A 20,762-nucleotide genomic window follows, 5' to 3' on the forward strand; every position below is an offset into this window, starting at 1 on the left:
AGTCCCTCGAGTAGCGCCGCTGCCTCGGCTGAGACGACATCAGCTACATGTTCTAACCTTGCTGTTGAAGCTCTTATGAAAGTTCCCCTTTGATCATAGATAACTGCTCCACATGCACCGATATATTCGCCCACTGAAAAAGATGCATCGACATTCAATACCTGCTGTCCTGCATGGAAAATCGGCCACTATTGTTTTCTGGAATGACCTTGCTTGTCCCTGTTGCACGAGCATAGTTAAGGGCCAACGCAATAACAGCAGGAGCTGTTCTTTCTGCAGTTTGTACATCCTCGCCTCTGAGTAGCTACCTTCTTTGCCACCAAAGATACCAACAGACAGTTGCGACAAGTTCTGGTAATTCTACCGGTCCAGTGTATGTTCGCTGGTACCAGTCGTCACACAATATAAACTCCAGCATAGCTGCTCCAGACCTATCTCATAGTGGCAAAAGAAACATCCGCTAAAATCCCAAACAAGTCCCAAACTTTCTTCGATCTTTCACACGTGAGCAAAAGATGTGCTATGCCCTCCGCCCCATGTTGATAAATTGGGCACTGTGATATATTCCGCACATGACGATTTGCTATTACATTAAAGCATGGGATGGAATTATGTAAGCATCGCCATAAGAAAATTTTGATTTTTGCCGGTACCATTAAATTCCACAATTTCTTACACACCGGACGAGGTGTCGAGGAAAAGTTCATCCACCCCATATTATTTGGATCATAATTTGCTTCCCACTGTTTGTAATATGCTGAATGTACCGTGAATGTTCCACTCTTCGTTAAATGCCATGAAATATAATCCTCTGTATCCTCATGGAATAAGGGTATTTGCAAGATGTGCTCCTCATCAATATTCCAGAAGTTTCCCCGCACTAGCATCTCATCCCATTCTCCTGTTATTGGATCTATTAACTCACATACTCTGGTGAGCAGATTACCACACACTGTAATGACTTTCCAGCATGCACTATTTGGAATCCAACAATCATCCCAAATATTTATTTTATTTCCATCTCCTACTCTCTAGATGTAAGCTATTTTGAATGTTTGAATGCCAGCCCAGATACTTTGCCATACATAAGAGGAACCCATCTTCCGCTCACAGTTTTATATAACACACGAGCACAAAGGGACCCATAATTATCAATCAATCTCCAACATTGTTTGGCCAACATTGCCAAATTGAAACTATGAATATTCGAAAACCTATGCCTCCTCTCTCTTTAGGAACACACATCTTTCACCAAGCAAACCAACACATCATTCGTTGGTTCTCCTCGTCTCCCCATCAATATTGCAACATTGCATCTGTGATCCCATTGCAAATTTTCTTTGGGAATTTAATACACTCATCGCATATGTTGGAATGGCTTGGGTCACCGCTTTCAACAAGGCCTCCTTTCCTCCATAGGAGAGAGTTCTCTCCTTCCATCCATTCACCGGCACGGGATTTGTTGCTGCACGCTATGGTTATGTATTTAGTTTTTATTTTGGGGGGAAGGGATTTATCCATGGTTTGTTTACAAAACCATAGATGTTCTTACAGAATATGTAAAACGAAAACAATTCTGGAAACCATCTGTTTCAACAGTGGGGCAATATATATCTGGTATCCCACGTATATGAACATCTCCTTTTAGGGAGATGAAAGTTTCATTTCACCTACAATTAATGCATGAAAAATATTTAAAATTACATGAACATCTTGTTTGAAAGACATGAACAATTTTTGAAACTACAAAACATTTCTTTTTCAAGTACATGAACATTTTTTCAACTCGAAAAGAGTACATGATTTTTTTAAATGTATGTCAATGTTTTTAAATTAACTGCATTCTAAAAGAATACTCACATTTTTTCGAATTTCATGAAAAAAAGTAGAATACACTAATCTTTTCCAAAAGTTCATAAATATGTTATTTCAGTATGGAAGAATATATTTTCTAGCACAAGAATATATTTGATTATTTCCATGATTTAAACCTATTCTAGTTTATTTATTTTTATCCAAATTCTAAAATAAAAATGGACCCCGATAGCATTTCATTCCGAACAGTTTTTCATGGCAATTTTAGTTGATGCGAGGTGGCAACTATAGTTGTGAAGACATGGCAACTTTGTCCCCGTTCATTCTTTTGTCAGAAATTTCCATGTTCACCAACCTCGCGTGAACTAAAGTTGCCATGAAAAACGTTCGGGTTGCCATACTTAAAATCCAAACGTTCCAGATTTATCATTTTCGATAAAAATAACTATTTTCTAACGGGTCACACCAATTGTGGTCCATTAAACTGGGCTGCCGGTGATGGGGCGTTAATTCCCACACAAAGTGGTATATAGCGGGCACATCTATATAATGTCGCGGCGTCTATTTCTCGCATTAAGCGAGACTACTGGTAACTCTCGCATTGAGCGGTAGTGTTTAAAAAAGCTGGGCTGCCGGTAATGGGACGTTAATTCCAGCACAAAGCAGTATACGACGGGCGCGTCTATATAATGTCGCGGCGTCTATTTCTCGCATTAAGCGAGACTACTGGTAACTCTCGCATTGAGCGGTAGTGTTTAAAAAAGCTGGGCTGCCGGTAATGGGACGTTAATTCCAGCACAAAGCAGTATACGACGGGCGCGTCTATATAATGTCGCGATGTCTATTTCTCGCATTAAGCGAGACTACTGGTAACACTCGCGTCGAGCGGTAGTGTTTAAAAAAAGATAGAAGAAAATGAGGCACCCCAATTTCGATCCCAGGTCTCTAAAGCGTTGTCCAGTGCTCCTGGCCACTAGGCTACACTCAACCTCATGTTAAAGTAGTTGGGCTTGGGTGGATTGTACTTGAGCCATAAAGTAGCTGGTCGCTGTAGGAACGAAGTATGTCTACAAGAGGGGGCGGTGAAAGGGAGTTTTAAAATTTCTTCGGAAATATCAAAACTCTCGGAACCCAGCAACAGAGCGAATGTAAACATAGTACAGTGAGCGAATACAAACTAACGAATGTAAACTAAAAGCATGCATCGAGACAAATCACATGAGTGAAACAGTTCGAATGTAAATGGGTGAAGCAAAGGTAACCAGTGATGCTCAATGGCGACAAGGAATTTGGTAGACCAGTTCGCCCTTTTGCACAAGGACTACGTCTGGTTGGAGGGGTTGTGATTTAACACAGAAGATAAACTCGCTTCGCCTTATTCTCCTCGACAATTGGTTCGTCAACCAATGCCGATCACTCGTGGTAGATACTTGAGGCGATCTCCGAACCTTTACATACTTCTTATTCGAGAACCACAATTACTCTTGGTCTCTAAAGAAATTGACACCTAACCGTCTAGAGAGTTTGCAGCTCTCAAGAGTAATAGGCGGAGCATACTAGACTTAGATTCGAGTGATGTTGAACCACTATCTAAGTTTTCGGCTCTAGGGGTTTTCTCTCGGTGGATTTTAAACTCAAATCACTTTGGAGAGGGGGGTTGCTCAACAATCTTCTCACAATCAACGGAGCAGCCATCGGACAACGCCGGTGCGGGGTGGCTATTTATAGCCGCAGCCTTCCCTGGTGGGAAATGACCATTTTAGACACTCGGTCCAGCCAATGGACAACCGACACGTTTACAACGGGCGGATTTCAAGAGCAACGTTAACATTACTTGAGGACTAAGTAATGCTAACTCCTCGGTCAGAGACAAATCTCTCGCAGTGAAGAAGATCACAATTTCTTGCTGTCAAGTATTTGCTCGGAACACAAAGAGATTTCTCTCGCAACTTTCATAGGATTTGGGTTTAGCATCAGAGAATCAAAGCTTCGAACGCTATAGCTACACCCCTCTTAGTAGAACGGTGGTCCTGTGACTCAATAAAGAGAAGAGAAACAACGAAATATAGGCTACATCTTCACTTCGTCTTCAATCTTCTCGGTCGCAGTCACTTCCTTCGGACGGGCACCGAACCATTTGTTTTGGGTCAACAATTTTTGAGGGGTCACTCTTGTCATCATAATCTTCGGTGATAACCTTCACTGCCACGCAGGGGATTATCTTCGTCGTTTGAATCAAACTCCTCTTGACTCTAGGGACCTGTTACTCTGTGTGCACTAGCAAACACATAAGTCCTATATTGTTTATGTCAACAAACTTCAAAACATAAGGAGGCAAATTATTACACCAATAAAATTATTAGGTTTTTCTTGTCCTATATTGTTTACTTGTCTTTCTCCATTTTCTTTTAAGTTATTAGGTTTTTCTTGCTTTTTTTCGCTATTTTGTTCTTTTTTTCTTCTTGATTTTTTCATAGTTTTTTGATTTGTTTCTTCGGTTTTAATTGTTTTCATGTTTTATTTTGTTTCTTTTACACTTTCTTCTCCGGTTTAGTTTAGTTTTCATTTTTTTTAATTTTATTTACATTTGTTTCTTTTTTTTTCATTTTTTGTTTGGTTTCCCTTTTTCTTCTCCATTTTCTGTTTATCTATTGTGTTTTCTTACGTTTGTCTTCTTTTCCACTGTACATTTTCGTACATGTCAAAAACATTTTTCGTAACAAGTGATCAACATTTTTTGTATACAAGTTCAACATTGTCCGAACGCTATTTCAACATTTTTCAAATACTTCTTTAACATTTTAATAGTTATTCAACATTTTTTAAAATATTTTTTCAACATTTTTAATACTTATTCAACATTTTCCAATACTTCTTCCACAATTTTCATATACTCATTCAACATTTTTCAATACCAATTGAACATTTTTAATACTTGTTCAACATTTTCAAATACTTATTCAATATTTTCAAATACTTGTTCAACATTTTTCACACACCCCTTCAACCTTTTTAATACCTATTCAACATTTTTGAAATACTTGTTCAACATTTTTAATACTCATTCAACATTTTTGAAATACTTGTTCAACATTTTTTAAATTCTTGTTCGTATTTTTTAATACTTATTCAACATATTTTCACATGCTATTTTGAAGAGCTTTTTTGTAATATATACACAAAAATAACAAAAAATTTGAACAAAAAAGAAAAAAAAACAGGCTGTGGCTCCCGCGCAGCTGAGCCGTTGCCTGTTCTAAGGCACCTGAAAAAGACGCACCGGGAGGAATCGTACTCAGGATCCCTGCACTCCTAGGTGACAGCTGGAACCACTACGCCAGCAACTCTTACTTTTCTAAGTTGTTTTTTCAATTCTTTTATTATTACCTTCGTCATGTTTTTATTCTTTTTCTTTTTTCTTGTTCTTTTTCTTTGTTCTTTCCTTTTTTTTATTAAATGTGCAGATTATGTTTTAAATTCTAATTTGATGAACTTTTTTGCAAATTCGATGAACATTTTTTCTGACCGGTGAAATTTTTTCAAATTCGATGAACTTTTTTCAAATTCGGTGAACTAATTGTCCAATTTGATGAACTTTTTTCAAATTTGTGAATTTTTTTTAAAATGATGAACTCTTTTTCGAAACGATGAACTTTTTAAACTTTTTCATGGAGTTTTTTTCCAAATTTGGTGAACTTTTTTAAGTTTGTAAACTTTTCTTCAAAAATGGTGAACTATTTCTCAAAATCGATGAACTTTTTTTAAGTTTGTGAACTTTTGTCTCAAAATCGATGTACGTTTTCAAATTCACAATTTTATAAAAGTAAAATAAAATAAATGATAAATAAATCTCGCGGTCATATTAGTTCATGTATAGTTCGCGCAATGAAAATCACAAGTGAACAATTGGTGTGGTGGTGAGTTAAGCTTGAACAAGCCTTGCCTTCTCGATTGATCTCTGTTTGATTCCTGAACAACCACGTTTTTTTCTGCTTTTTTCTGATTTCTTTTCGCTACCTTTCCCATCGCGGGCCGGCCCATCAAGGCGCTGCAGCGGGTGCCAGGAATCTGTTCGGGCACTTAAGGCATCGAACAGGAGCTCCCTACTTCTCGCTTTAAACAAGAACAAGGGGCAGCCTCGCGTCAGGAGGAGTCTAGATTGGCCGGCCCATGCACGAGTGAGGCCTACCCTGTTTTTTTGTTTTTTACCTTTTCTAGTTTCTTTTTTGTTTTATTTTAAACTTTTGTTTATACTATAAAAATTATATATATCAATATATATTAAAAAAATTACAAAACACATTTGGAAAATCTTGAATAGGTATACGAAAAACGTTGAACAAATATTTCAAAAATGTTATCAAGCTTTCAAAAAGAAATATTGTATAAGTATTTAAAAAATGTTAATGTAGCATTCAGAGAAATGTTGAGCAAGTATTTAAAAAATATTGGTCAAACATTAAAAAAATATTGAGAAAGTATTTGGAAAATATTGAACAAGCATTTTGAAAAATCTTGAACAAGTATTTGAAGAAATGTTGAACAAGTATTTGAAAATTGTTAATCAAGTGTTCAAAAAATGTTGAACATGTATTTGAAAATGTTGAACAAGGACTTAAAAAATTAATCAATCATTCGGAAAATATTGAAAAGTATTTAAAAAATATTGAACAAATATTTTAAAAAATGTTAACATGTACATAAAAACGTTGACCATGTATTTGGAAAGTGTTGTACAAGTACTTGAAAAATATTGATTATGTATATTAGAATGTAGAATGAAAAACAAAAAAGAACAAAGAAAAACCCAAAAACAAAAACAGAAAATGAAGTAGAAAAGAGAAACACAAACAAAAAAATGGAGAAAAAAAAAGAAACAAAATGAAAAAAAAGAAACTTAAGAAAATGAAAAAAGCCTTGAAAACTAAGAAAGAAAAAAAATCAAAGAAAAACAAGAAGGGAAATGTGTAAAGCCGACTCTGTACCTTCAAAAAGGTCATGCCTTATCTATTGGAGTACATGGACTTCTGAAAATAAAAATTTAGTGTACATGAACTCGAGCCTTGCGCAGTTGTTAGTGATGCCGTTGGTCAACGAGGAGATCGCACTATCGATCCCTCACGCGGGCACTGATTTTTAACTCGCGTTTTTCACAAATATGCCCCAGTGGGCCGGCCCATACTGTAGCGCTCGACGCGAGACTTAGTATGCAGCATCGCTTGATCGAAATCACTAGTTGAGGAGTACTCGTTACAAAGATTAGTCCAACTCCCTAGGTTGCGACAAGTGGTGCACATGCAGCTTGCCACTTGTCGCAACCTGGGAGTTTTCTCTTTTTTCGTAGATTCGTTTATTCAAAACGTTTTATCTTTTAAAACGTGCGTCCAAATCTCAAACCGCTTTCACCATTGGATTTCTCACGTCGAGATCTTCAAAACTAGATCCCATGTTGATAGGTTTTGACGAACTTTTTTTTCATAAAAAAAACCGGCCGAAAAAACCGGATGAAAAACCGAACCGGGAGCACGGGGTTTTTCCTTTCTGAAAGAGGCACGCCCGTGCCTCTCACGAAATCACAACTGTGCCTCTCGCGGAAGCAAAACTGTGACTCTCGCGGAAGGGAAAAAAAAGAGAAAACGCGTTTTTTTGTTTCCGAAGAGGCACGGCCGTGACTCTCGCGAAAGCACACCCGTGCCTCTCGCGGAAGCAAAATCATGACTCTCGCGAAAAGAAAGAAAAACAGAAAACGAGTTTTTTTCCGTTTCCGAGAGGCACGACTGTGACTCTCGCGGAAGCAAAACCGTGACTCTCGCGAAAGAAAAAAACAGAAAACGCGTTTGCTTTCCGTTTCCGAGAGGAATGGCCGTGACTCTCGCGAAAACACAACCGTGCCTCTCGCGGAAGCAAAACCGTGACTCTCGCGAAAGGAAAAAACAAAAAATGCGTTTTTTTTTCGTTTCCGAGAGGTACGGCCGTGACTCTCGCGAAAGCAAAACCGTGCCTCTCGCGGAAGGAAAACCGTCACTCTCAAGAAAGGGGAAAAACGCGTTTTTTAGCGCAATTTTTTCGAATTTTTTTTGTTGAAAAGCTAAGGAAGACCGATGGTAAACCAAAACCTTGAAAAAAACCGTTTAAATAGCCGAAAACGCGCGCGGAAAAATAAAAAAACAAAATCCGGAAGGAGCACCCAGAGCGCGACACGTGGCGAATGGCTAGGCTCCCGAAGGAGCGCTCGTTAACTATATGATATAGCGTCGCCTGATGAGACGGTACTGGGCCGGCCCAGTAACCACGGGGTCTCATCATGCTGATGTCTTGCTTGTTATTTTATTTCTTCATTTTTTCTAAAAAATACATATATTATTAAAACTAAATTAGTCAATATTTTTTCAAAGTGTTCATCGCAAATTCACTCACGTTTAAACAAAAAATTTGTAGCATTAGAAAAATGTATGTGACATTACAATAGTGTTCACGCGTTTAAAAAAATGTACATGAACTTTTCTTAGAATGTGGTATAATTTTTTTAAAAATGTTTGTGTAATTCAAATATTTTTTAAGTGTATACGAAAAATGTACAATTTGTATAAAAATGTAGATATCAAAACATATGTTTAAGAGGGTTTAGGGTTTAGGTTTTTGTATTTAAATATTTTTAAACATCTGTAGAAAAATGTCGTAAAAAAGTGAATATGTATGTAAAATAGACATCTATACTTAGTCATGTATTTGAAAAATATTAAACATGTATAAAAAATATTCCTGCTGTATACAAAATATGTGCAATATGTATGAAAAAGGTACTCCCTCTGTAAACTAATATAAGATCGTTTAGAGAGAGAGAGTACACATGTAATGGATTTTTTAAGAAATAAAAAGAAATTAAGAAAACCAAGAAAGAAACAAAGGAAAATGTGGAATACCGAGAAAGAAACAAAGAAAAATAAAGAAAACCAAGAAAGTGGATGTCAAGAAACAAAGAAAATTAAAAAGGTAATCCCACTTCCACAGGCCATGATGTAGATGAGTAGATCTTCAAGAGGGAGGGATGGATGCTTGTGGAAGTGGCGGTCACTCTCTGGACATTTTTGATAGCCAGGCAAAAAGCTAACGAGAAAATCTTCCAAAGTCCTCTTTGGATGTTTTCATCACTAGCTTCTCTCTGACCTACGGATAATGCATTCGCCGACGAGTAATCGTAACCAATCTACAATTGATCTGGCCACTCGGTTGATCCCCAGGCATCTGGAAGTATGAAAATCAATGTTGATGGGGGTTGTTGCCAAAGCAAGCGGGTGTCGTGGAGCTGTAGCTGCACAATGGCGGAGCTAGGCAAAAGGTTTGGGGGGGGGGGGGGGGGGGGGCTAAAGGCAAATCATTAAAATATGAGGGGGCAAACGACTATTTTTCTCTGAATCTATGCCTCCTTGGAAAAAAATTCTTCGCAAATATCTCAAAGTTGGGGGGGGGGGGGCGCTGCCCCCCTTCCCCTAGCCATCAACATGAAGGAAATATGCCCTAGAGGCAATAATAAAGTATTATTTATTTCCTTGTATCATGATAAATGTTTACTATTCATGCTAGAATTGTATTAACCGGAAACATAATACATGTGTGAATATATAGACAAACAGAGTGTCACTTATATGCCTCTACTTGACTAGCTCGTAATCAAAGATGGTTATGTTTCCTAGCCATAGACATAAGTTGTCATTTGATTAACGAGATCACCTCATTAGGAGAATGACGTGATTGACTTGACCCATTCCGTTAGCTTAGCACTCGATCATTTAGTATGTTGCTATTGCTTTCTTCATGACTTATACATGTTCCTATGACTATGAGATTATGCAACTCCCGTTTACCGGAGGAACACTTTGTGTGCTACCAAACGTCACAACGTAAATGGGTGATTATAAATGTGCTCTACAGGTGTCTCCAAAGGTACTTGTTGGGTTGGCGTATTTCGAGATTAGGATTTGTCACTCCAATTGTCGGAGAGGTATCTCTGGGCCCACTCGGTAATGCACATCACTATAAGCCTTGCAAGCATTGTGACTAATGAGTTAGTTGCGGGATGATGTGTTACGGAACGAGTAAAGAGACTTGCCGGTAATGAGATTGAACTAGGTATCGAGATACCGACGATCAAATCTCGGGCAAGTAACATACCGGTGACAAAGGGAACAACGTATGTTGTTATGCGGTCTGACCGATAAAGATCTTCGTAGAATATGTGGGAGCCCATATGGGCATCTAGGTCCCGCTATTGGTTATTGACCGGAGACGTGTCTCGGTCATGTCTACATAGTTCTCGAACCCGTAGGGTCCGCACGCTTAACGTTACGATGACAGTTTTATTGAGTTTTGATGTACCGAAGGAGTTCGGAGTCCCGGATGAGATCGGGGATACGACGAGGAGTCTCGAAATGGTCGAGACGTAAAGATCGATATATTGGACGACTATATTCGGACTTCGGAAAGGTTCCGAGTGATTCGGGAATTTTTCGGAGTACCGGAGAGTTACGGGAATTCGTATTGGGCCTTAATGGGCCATACGGGAAAGGAGAGAAAGGCCTCAAAAGGTGGCCGCACCCCTCCCCATGGTCTGGTCCGAATTGGACTAGGGAAGGGGGGCGCACCCTTCCTTCTTTCTCCTTCCCCCTTCCCTTCTCCTACTTCCACAAGGAAAGGAGGAGTCCTACTCCCGGTGGGAGTAGGACTCCCCCTATGGCGCGCCTCTCCCCTTGGCCGGCTGCCTCCCCCTTGCTCCTTTATATACGGGGGGGGGGGGGGCACCCCAGAGACACAACACTTGATCCTTGAGATCTCTTAGCCGTGTGCGGTGCCCCCCTCCACCATATTACACCTCGATAATACCATTGCGGAGCTTAGGCGAAGCCCTGCGTCGGTGGAATATCATCATCGTCACCACGCCGTCATGCTGACGAAACTCTCCCTCAACACTCGGCTGGATCGGAGTTCGAGGGACGTCATCGAGCTGAACGTGTGTAGAACTCGGAGGTGCCGTACGTTCGGTACTTGATCGGTCGGATCGTGAAGACGTACGACTACATCAACCGCGTTGTGATAACGCTTCCGCTGTCGGTCTACGAGGGTACGTGGACAACACTCTCCCCTCTCGTTGCTATGCATCACCATGATCTTGCGTGTGCGTAGGAATTTTTTTGAAATTACTACGTCCCCCAACACAACATAGCTCCACCATTGGCTGCAATATGTTGAAGCAAAGATGGGATGTTCATGGTCGCGCCAGCACTTAAAATCGTCATGGGGTAGTGTACCAACCTTCTGCTCCTATGCAAGCTACTGCTGGCCCTTCAATGCCACCTCCGACTCGGGTGCACGTCCCAGCCTCTTCATCAATAGTGGCTGCGGTTCATGGACAGGTTGTACCAGCTCATTTGGGTGCCCAGTCTCATCAGCCACTGGCTCTGTCGTCTGGCACATCCGAGGTTGCAGCAGCACCCAAAAAGCTATGGAGTTCTAAATGTCAGTCGGCAGGACACTTATCTGATGATTGCGACACGCAACAGTACTGCTTTATTTGTAACAAGACGAACCATCCTATGACCATGCGTCGGTGTCCCGCTCTCAAGTTACCGAAGCCGACGGTGATGCTTCGTGGCTATGGAACTGAAAGCATGGCCTTTTTTCAGATGCCCGATAATGTTTGTAGGGAGGATCTCTCACCTTAGGTTTCACCAACTGCGCTCGTATCGTTTTCTGGCAGCTCTATTTATCCCAATATCATGGAGGCAGAGGTGGCCAAGATTGCTAAGTTTCAGTAGCAGTGGACCTGGGAGGCTATACCGTATGGCAAGGATGCATTTCTCATGTCTTTTCCAGGTGAGGAGGTCTTACAGTGGGTGATTGGGTTTGCAGTTTTTATCAAGTCTCATAACGTCACTATTGAGTTCAAGCCTTGGAAGGAGGACGAACAACCCCGTCTTGAGTTATTGCCTATCTGGGTGCACGCGCACGGTGTGCCGCATGCTCTTCGTCACTTCCTGGGTCTTTGGGCGGTTGGCTCGGTGATTGGTGCTACCCTAGACGTTGACCTCCTCTATTTGCATCATCGTGGAATTGTTCACATTCAGGTGGCGGTGCTGAATCTTGACGCTTTCAAGAGGAGCACAGTTAATTCTCTCTCGTCTGACGTCGTTGTCCAGAGGAAGGGGTATGAGTTTCAATACAGCCTGGAAGAACCGGACTTCCCTGTTGATGCTGATTTTGTGCCTAGAGTCTGGGAGCACGAAGATGATCCAGGCGGCGACATGGGCCATGACAGGGAGGGCACAACGGGGGGTAACGAAAGTAAGAGGCCCAAACCCTGCACGTCTTCCAACGAGTCTTCTGTGGCCCTTACATCCAGAGGTGTCATGCCCATGCAGTTGTCCATGTCTTCTGGGAGGTCTTCGCTGCCAGATAAGACTCTATCCCTTGCTGTCACGCCGCCGAACCCGCTTCAACATTCGCCGCCTAAGGCCGTTTCTTCACCACCCGCGAGGTCTTCTTCACCGGCCAAGACACTACCAGCTTCATCGACCAAGGCGCCCTTGATTGCCACACCACTAGCATCTTCGACGACTTCGACACCACGGCCTGCGACGATGCCAGCTTCGCTAGAGCTGACGACACCCTATCGCCTCGACGAGGGGTCACAGGCGTGGCCTCATCTCTAGGGGGAGACAACCACAGTGGCCTCCCCATGCGTTTCATTGCCAACGCCGTTGCTGACCACTCCGCGACAGGGAGTGGTATTCTCTCCTGCGGTTTAGGTGGATCCTGACTCGGCGATGGCAGAGCTGCGTGCTTTGTCTTCTACTCCTTCATCGCCAGGTGAGGTGACAGTGTCCACGGCCTCGACGCCGCCCACACTGTCTCCTCCGCTCGAGGTCGCAGAGGGCGAGGTGCGACCCTCTGGGCCCTCTTCATCTTCGCTGCATTCGCATGCTCTCCCGCTCGGGGACGTCGGGCGGGTCGCTACTACCGACTTCACCCCCTCGCCACTAAGACGCAGCGGGTGTCACTTTATTGGTGCCGATGGTACGACAGCGACTGACAGGACTCTCTGACGAGGGCCATGCGTAGGGTGGTAGTCCGCAACCTCGACTACGAAGGTACATCCTCCCGTAAATCTTTTTTGTCTTTCGATAACTCTAGAGTTTCTGCAAATATTGCTAGCTTGGGTGTTTCGTTAGGACGTAATGAGAAAGAGGTTCAAGTTTTTGTTAAGGCCCTTAAACAAATGGAGTTCGACCGGCTTACGGTTGCTCCTAGGTTGCCCACTTTTCTGAATCTCTTGTCTCGGGTGAGGAGGATGAGGATGCTGATGCCGATCATGATGGAAAGCTTATCTCCCATCTGGTTAATGACACGACTGAAGTAGATTTGGAGGATATTGTACGTGACACCATGCTATGTGAGCTTGTCGCGTTGGTACAAAAAAAAACAAGTCTACTTCAGCAAATAAAAGAGGGCGCCTTTCTAAGAGGGCAAACATACCTAAACATAAATATGGTTCATCATGAGAGACATGTTTTGAAATAGCAAAGGTCTTGGTGACTTGGCTAAACATAAACATATTGCCGATTGTGTAAAGGATCATGCCTTGGACTTTGTGGCCATCACTGAGTCGGGTAAACATGATTTTCAGACATGTGATCTTGACCACTTTTCATGTGGTTATGACTATGAATGGCATGTTTTACCCCCATTCGGGAGGTCAGGTGGAATCTTGCTTGGCATCGACTCGACATACTTGGAACTTTTATCCATGTCGAAGGGTGAATATCACATCAAATTTCACCTTTGAAACAAGTCTGACAACTTCCTCTGGAGTCTGGTGGTTGTATATGGCGCCGCACAAGAGGAGTTTAAGTCCGCTTTTCTTAAAGAGCTTGCTAATACCTATCGGTACAATTCCCATCCCATGTTAATTGGTGGGGTTTCAATATCCTTAGATATCGGCAGGAAAAAAACAATGACCGGTTTGACACTAGGTGGCCTTTCCTCTTCTATGCTGTCATTGACAGCCTTGACCTGCAGGAGCTCGCTTTGTCTGGTCGCCAGTACACATGGGCCAATAACCGATCAATCCCTACTTATGAAAAGCTTGACTGGGTGCTAGTGACCACCGACTGGGAATATAAATATCCCCTGCATCGGTACACGTACAGGAAGAATCGAGGCCCTATCGGATCATGCTCCTTTGCTAACCGATTTTAGGCAAACAACTCCGAGCTCTAACCTGAAGGAAATATGCCCTAGAGGCAATAATAAAGTTGTTATTTATATATCCTTATATCATGATAAATGTTTATTATTCATGCTAGAATTGTATTAACCGGAAACTTGATACATGTGTGGATACATAGACAAAACACAGTGTCCCTAGTAAGCCTCTACAAGACTAGCTCGTTAATCAAAGATGGTTAAGTTTCCTAACCATAGACATGTGTTGTCATTTGATTAACAAGATCACATCATTAGGAGAATGATGTGATGGACAAGACCCATCCGTTAGCTTAGCATAATGATCGTTAAGTTTTATTGCTATTGCTTTCTTCATGGCATATACATATTCCTTTGACTATGAGATTATGCAACTCTCGGATACCGGAGGAATATCTTGTGTGCTATCAAACGTCACAACATAACTGGGTGATTATAAAGATGCCCTACAGGTATCTCCGAAGGTGTTTGTTGGGCCGACATAGATCGCGATTAGGATTTGTCACTCCGAGTATCGGAGAGGTATCTCTGGGACCTCTCGGTAATACACATCATAAGAAGCGTTGCAAGCAATGTGACTAATGTGTTAGTTGCAGGATGATGTATTACCGAACGAGTAAAGAGACTTTCCTTTAACGAGATTGAACTAGGTATGAAGATACCGATGATCGAATCTCGGGCATAACATACCGATGACAAAGGGAATAACGTATGTTGTCATTACGGTACGACCGACAAAGATCTTTGTAGAATATGTGGGAACCAATATGAGCATCCAGGTTCCACTATTGTTTATTGACCGGAGAGGTGTCTCGGTCATGTCTACATAGTTCTCGAACCTGTAGGGTCCGCACGCTTAACGTTCGATGACGATTTTGTATTATATGAGTTATGTGATTTCTTGACCGAATGTTGTTTGGAGTCCCGGATGAGATCACGGATATGACGAGGAGTCTCGAAATGGTTGAGAGGTAAAGATTCATATATAGGACGATAGTATTCGAACACCGGAAGTGTTCCGGGGGCATCGGGTACGTATCGGGTCACCGGAAGGGGTTCCGGGCATCCCCCGACAAACTATATGGGCCTAATGGGCCAAGAGGGGAAACGCAGCAGCCCGTAGGGGCTGCTATGCCCCCATATGGGCCGCACCTGAGGGAAAGGAAAGGGGAGAAGAGAGAAGGAAGGGGGGGGGATTCGGCCTCCCCCTTCCTGCCCTCCTCCCTCCTCTTTCCTTCCCCATCCGATGTATATGGTAAGGGGGGAGGCCGAATTGGGAGGCGCCCAAGTAGGATTCCTCCTACTTGGGGCACCCCTTGGCTGCCTCTTCTCCCCTCCCACCAATATATACGTGGGGAGGGGGCGCCTAGAACACACAACAACATCTCTTAGCCGTGTGCGGCGCCTCCCTCCACAGATTACACCCTCGGTCATATTCTCGTAGTGCTTAGGCAAAGCCCTGCGCGGATCACTTCACCATCACTGTCACCACACCGCCGTGCTGACGGAACTCATCTACTTCCTCGACACTTTGCTGGATCAAGAGTTCGAGGGACGTCATCGAGCTGAACGTGTGCAGAACTCGGAGGTGCCGTACGTTCGGTGCTTGATCGGTCAAAACGAGAAGAAGTTCGACTACATCAACCGCGTTGTCAAACGCTTCCGATTTCGGTCTACGAGGGTACGTAGAAACACTCTCTCCCTCTCGTTGCTATGCATCTCCTAGATAGATCTTGCGTGAGCGTAGGAAATTTTTAAAATTGCATGCTACATTTCCCAACAGTGGTATCAGAGCCAGGTTTATGCGTAGATGATATGCACGAGTAGAACACAAAGAGTTGTGGGCGGTGATCATCATACTGCTTACCACCAATGTCTTATTTTGATTCGGCGTATTGTTGGATGAAGCGGCCCGGACCAACCTTACATGACCATGTTCATGAGACCGGTTCCACCGACAGACATGCAACTAGTTTTGCATAAAGGTGGCTGGCGGGTGTCTGTTTCTCCAACCTTAGTTGAATCGAATTTGACTGCGGCCGGTCCTTGTTGAAGGTTAAAATAGAAAACTTGATAAATCACCGTTGTGGTTTTGATGCGTACGTAAGAACGGTTCTTGCTAGAAGCCCGTAGCAGCCACGTAAAACTTGCAATAACTAAGTAGAGGACGTCTAACTTGTTTTTGCAGGGCATGTTGTGATGTGATATGGTCAAGACATGATGTGATATACGTTGATGTATGAGATGATCATGTTTTGTAAAAGTTATCGGCAACTGGCAGGAGCCTTATGGTTGTCGCTTTATTGTATGAAGTGCAAACGCCATGTAATTGCTTTACTTTATCACTTTGCGTTAGCGATAGTTGTAGAAGCAATAGTTGGCGAGACGACCACGATGCTACGATGGAGATCAAGGTGTCAAACCGGTGACGATGGAGATCATGACGGTCCTTTGGAGATGGAGATCAAAGGCACAAGATGATGATGGCCATATCATGTCACATATTTTTGATTGCATGTGATGTTTATCTTTTATGCATCTTATTTTGCTTAGTACGGTGGTATCGTTATAAGATGACCCCTTACTAAAATTTCAAGGTATAAGTGTTCTCCCTGAGTATGCACCATTGCGACAGTTCTTCGTGCTGAGACACCACGTGATGATCGGGTGTGATAAGCTCTACGTTCACATACAACAGGTGCAAGACAGTTTTGCACATGCGGAATACTCGGGTTAAACTTGACGAGCCTAGCATGTACATGCATGGCCTCGGAACACTTGAGACCGAAAGGTTGAACGTGAATCAAATAGTAGATATGATCAACATAGAGATGTCACCATTGAAGACTACTCCATCTCACGTGATGATCGGACATGATTTAGTTGATTTGGATCACGTAATTATTTAGATGACTTGAGGGATGTCTATGTAAGTGGGAGTTCTTAAGTAATATGACTAATTGAACTTAATTTATCATGAACTTAGTCCTGATAGTATTTGCATATCTATGTTGTAGATCAATAGCTCGCGTATAGCTCCCCTGTTTTATTTTTGATATGTTCCTAGAGAAAACTAAGTTGAAAGATGATAGTAGCAATGATGCGGACTGGATCCGTGATCTGAGGATTATCCTCATTGCTGCATAGAAGAATTATGTCCTTGATGCACCACTAGGTGACGAACCTGTTGCAGGAGCAGATGCAAACGTTATGAACGTTTTACAAGCTCGGTATGATGACTACTTGATAGTTTAGTGCACCATGCTTTACGGCTTAGAACCGGGACTTCAAAAATGTTTTAAATGCCATGGAGCATATGAGATGTTCCAAGAAGCTGAAAATGATATTTCAGATTCATGCCCGTGTTAAGAGGTATGAGACCTCTGACAAGTACTTTGCCTACAAGATGGAAGAGAATAGCTCAGCTAGTGAGCATGTGCTCAGAATGTCTGGATACTACAATCGCTTGAATCAAGTGAGAGTTAATCTTGCATATAAGATAGTGATTGACAGAGTTCTCTAGTCACTATCACCAAGTTACTAGAACTTCGTGATGAACTATAATATGCAAGGGATGACAAAAACAATTCCCAAGCTCTTCGTGATGCTGAAATCAGCGAAGGTAGAAATCAAGAAATATCATCAAGTGTTGATGGTTAACAAGACCACTAGTTTCAAGAGAAAGGGCAAGGGAAAGAAAAGGAAACTTCAAAAAGAATGGCAAGAAAGTTGCCACTCCCATGAAGAAGCCCAAAGCTAGACCCAAGCCTGAAACTAAGTGCTTCTACTGCAAAGGAAATGGTCACTGGAAGTGGAACTGCCCTAGATACTTGGCGGATAAGAAGGATGGGAAAGTGAACAAAGGTATATTTGATATACATGTTATTGATGTGTACTTTACTAGTGTTTATAGCAACCCCTCGGTATTTGATACTAGTTTCGCAACTCACGCCACCTGGAACACCACAGCGTAATGGTGTGTCCAAACGTCGTAATCGTACTTTATTAGATATGGTGCGTTCTATGATGTCTCTTACCGATTTGCCACGATCATTTTGGGGTTATGCATTAGAGACAACTGCATTCATGTTAAATAGGGCACCATCTAAATCCGTTGATACGACACCGTATGAACTATGGTTTGGCAAGGATCCTAAGCTGTCATTTCTTAAAGTTTGGGGTTGCGATGCTTATGTAAAATAGCTTCAGCCTGATAAGCTCGAACCCAAATCAGAGAAATGCATCTTCATAGGATACCCAAAGAAACTGTTGGGTACACCTTCTATCAAAGATCCGAAGGCAAGATCTTTGTTGCCAAGAAGGGATCCTTTCTAGAGAAGGAGTTTCTCTCGAAAGAAGTGAGTGGGAGGAAAGTAGAACTTGATGAGGTAATTGTACCTTCTCTCGAATTGGAAAGTAGCACATCAGAGAAATCTGTTCCCGTGATGCCTACACCAACTAGTGAGGAAGCTAATGATGATGATCATGAAACTTCAGATTAAGTTACTACTGTACCTCGTAGGTCAAACAGAGCACGTTCTGCACCAGAGTGGTACGATAATCCTATCCTGAAAGTCATGTTACTAGACCATGACGAACCTATGAAATATGAAGAAGCTATGATGAGCCCAGATTCCGGCAAATGGCTTGAGGGCATGAAATCTGAGATAGGATCCATATATAAGAACAAAGTGTGGACAATGGTGGACTTGCCCGATGATCGGCAAGCTGTTGAGAATAAATGGATCTTCAAGAGGAAGACGGATGTTGATGGTAGTGTTACTATCTACAAAGCTCGAATTGTTGCAAAAAGTTTTTCGACAAGTTCAAGGTGTTGACTACGATGAGTTTTTCTCACTCGTATTGATGCTTAAGTCTGTCCGAATCATGTTAGCAATTGCCGCATTTTATGAAATCTAGCAAATGGATATCAAAACTACATTCCTTAATGGATTTATTAAAGAATAGTTGTATATGATGCAACCAGAAGGTTTTGTCAATCCTAAAGGTGCTAACAAAATGTGCAAGCTCCAGCGATCCATCTATGGACTGATGCAAGCATCTCAGAGTTGGAATATACGCTTTGATGAGTTGATCAAAGCATATAGTTTTATATAGACTTGCGCTGAAGCCTGTATTTACAAGAAAGTGAGTGGGAGCACTACAGCCTTTCTAATAAGTATATGTGAATGACATATTGTTGATCAGAAATGATGTAGAATTTTCTGGAAAGCATAAAGGTGTGTTTGAAAGGAGTTTTACAAAAAAAGACCTCGGTGAAGCTGCTTACGTATTGAGCATCAAGATCTATAGAGATAGATCAAGACGCTTGATAAGATTTTTCAATGAGTACATATCTTGACAAGATTTTGAAGTAGTTCAAAATGGAACAGTCAAAGAAGGAGTTCTTGCCTGTATTGCAAGGTGTAAAGTTGAGTAAGACTCAAAACCCGACCACGACAGAAAATAGAAAGGGAATGAAAGTCATTCCCTATGCCTCAGCCATAGGTTCTATAAAGTATGCTATGCTGTGTACCAGACCTATTGTGTACCTTGCCATGAGTTTGGCAAGGGGGTACGATAGTGATCGAGGAAGTGGATCACTGGACATCGGTCAAAGTTATCCTTAGTTACCTAAGTGAACTAAGGAAATATTTCTCGGTTATGGAGGTGATAAAGAGTTCGTCGTAAAGAGTTACGTCGATGCAAGCTTTTACACCTATCCGGATGACTTTGAGTCTTAATCTGGATACATATTGAAAGTGGGAGCAATTAGCTAGAGTAGCTCCATGCAGAGCATTGTAGACATAGAAAATTTGCAAAATACATACGGCTCTGAATGTGGCAGACACGTTGACTAAACTTCTCTCACAAGCAAAGCATGAACACACCTTAGTACTCTTTGGGTGTTAATCACATAGCGATGTGAACTAGATTATTGACTCTAGTAAACCCTTTGGGTGTTAGTCACATGGCGATGTGAACTAATCACATAAGGATGTGAACTATTGGTATTAAATCACATGACGATGTGAACTAGATTATTGACTCTAGTGCAAGTGGGAGACTGAAGGAAATATGCCCTAGAGGCAATAATAAAGTTGTTATTTATATGTCCTTATATCATGATAAATGTTTATTATTCATGCTAGAATTTTATTATCCGGAAACTTGATACATGTGTGGATACATAGACAAAACACAGTGTCCCTAGTAAGCCTCTACTAGACTAGCTCGTTAATCAAAGATGGTTAAGTTTCCTAACCATAGACACGTGTTGTCATTTGATGAACGGGATCGCATCATTAGGAGAATGATGTGTTGGACAAGACCCATCCGTTAGCTTAGCATAATGATCGTTAAGTTTTATTGCGATTGCTTTCTTCATGGCATATACATAATCCTTTGACTATGAGATTATGCAACTCCCGGATACCGGAGGAATACCTTGTGTGCTATCAAATGTCACAACGTAACTGGGTGATTATAAAGATGCTCTACAGGTATCTCCGAAGGTGTTTGTTGGGTTGGCATAGATCGAGATTAGGATTTGTCACTCCGAGTATCGGAGAGGTATCTCTGGCCCTCTTTGTAATGCACATCATAAGAAGCCTTGCAAGCAATGTGACTAATGAGTTAGTTGTGGGATGATGTATTACCAAACGAGTACAGAGACTTGCCGTTAACAA

The sequence above is a fragment of the Triticum aestivum genome, chromosome 2D (assembly GCF_018294505.1).
Source record: "Triticum aestivum cultivar Chinese Spring chromosome 2D, IWGSC CS RefSeq v2.1, whole genome shotgun sequence".
Taxonomy (NCBI): Eukaryota; Viridiplantae; Streptophyta; class Magnoliopsida; order Poales; family Poaceae; genus Triticum; species Triticum aestivum.